This window comes from Malus domestica, chromosome 09 (assembly GCF_042453785.1).
Source record: "Malus domestica chromosome 09, GDT2T_hap1".
Lineage (NCBI taxonomy): Eukaryota > Viridiplantae > Streptophyta > Magnoliopsida > Rosales > Rosaceae > Malus > Malus domestica.
In genome coordinates, this window is record NC_091669.1 from 24,739,220 (window position 1) to 24,741,248 (window position 2,029).

Genomic DNA, 2,029 nt, shown 5'->3' on the forward strand with positions numbered 1-2,029 from the left:
GGTGATAAAGCCGATATAGAGAAATCCCATTCGGCCAAGTTATTTGAATTAAAAGCCGAAATTATGCCTGGGGGGCATAATAATTGTTTAACACATTCGGCGGCCGAAAATAAAAAATATTTCACCAAGTCAGAAATATTTGGAGATCATTTTTTATTCGGCTCAATGCAAAATTTGATTGGCTGTGTTGATATATAAAAATCTCGGCTTGGAATAAAGCATCGTTGGCCTCCTCCTGATTATGATTCGGCCACTTTTCTTTTTGTCTGCTAAATATATATATATATATATATATAATAAATTATTTTCTTAAATATACGGCTATGCAAGCCGATGCATAAGAAAATTAAGCGGGCAACACAGATATAAGAGCATTTCGGCCGTTTAGGCTGAGGCCGAATAAGAACATTGGTACTAGGCTTGCGCTCGGTCAACCTTTAGGCCGAAGTCAAAGAGACATTGCATGGAAGACATCATCATTACAGCCAATAGGCCAGGATTTGAGTTTATGGCTTTGGTTATATATATATATATATATATATATATATATATATATATCTTGCTTCAGGGTGCTGCCACCAAGAATGAGTGAAACCGTGTATATATATATAATATGCCAACTGCATGGCTGGCATATCACAGGTCATCAGGCTACTTTTATGGATATATATATATATATATATATATATATAAAGGGCTGCATTATTAAAGATAGAGACATGCAAGACAGATACAAGACATGGGTTTATATATATATATGCAGGTTGAATCATTCTCGGCCCCACTTTTCGCTTGACCTCAGTTTTTCGACCGGTTTATGGCTTTGGTGACATATATATATATATATATATATATATATATGTGTGTGTGTGTGTGTGTGTGTAGGAGTGGATGGTTGAATGACAAGCCAAGCTTGGGCCGAGCTCTAAGAACGGTTTTTTCTCGACCTCGGCAATCGAGAGCTGTGGTAGCTCTCTCATTTTCTGCTCTCTGCAGAGGAAGATCACAACATTGGCAGAACTGAGGTGATTTTGAGGCTGAGGAACATTCCCAAGCTCGGCAAGGTATTATTGCCGAGTGCTGGTCCTTGACCGTGGGGTCATTCGGCCTACCATGTATATATATATTTCTATGGCCATTCGGCCTGGAGTATTGGTGCTCGGCCATGGGGTCATTCGACCTGCCATATATATATATATATATATATATAAATACAGAAATGTTATTATGAACAAAGTTTCATTTTCGGTGGTACAACCAGATTTTGTTGGTTACACACAATTAGTTTCCTTAACCATTCGGCTTACAAGCCGAAGCTCAAGAAAACTGGGGGGCAATGCTTGGATCCAAATTAATAGTTTGGGCCGAGTATAGAATCATTCTCGGCCCGGAAGGCCTTGCGACAAGAATACCATGGATCGTTTAGTACGTGGGCCTCCAAACCTAGGTCAGCTAGGTCATAACGCAAGAAGTCGAGTCCTAATGCAATAAGGAGTCTCGGCAAGACCCGGAAGCGAATCCGGCTCGGTTAAGGACTAGGTTCACAATCCTAGTGAAAGTAGGACTGGTCGAGTTGGTACTGATCAGGAGAAGAAGATCTAGTCCGAGTAGGTTTTTAACTTGACCTTGGGGGGGCCGTTGCTATAAATAGAAGAGACTGCGCATCATTCAAAAGACCTCCAATTCAACACACAAAACTGCCCTGCGCAAACTCTCTCAACAACTTTGAGATTTTTTATTTTCTCTTTTCGCTGACACATCTTCCGTTGGCATCAACAGCACTGTAAAAGCAACCAGTGATATCTTAAGTCGGCATAGATAGCTCTGTAACCGTAGAATCAGCCGTTCTCGCAGCATCTTCCGTTGGCATCAACAGCACTGCGGCGAGGACAGTTGATTACCTATCCAAGTCTCGGTCGAGAAGGATTTCTGAATCCTTATTGGTCGAGGTCATCTCATCAGCCTTCTCGGCAAAGTGAGGTGTTACAGTTATTGCATTCGGCACATTGAAAGCCGAATTTGATATTGA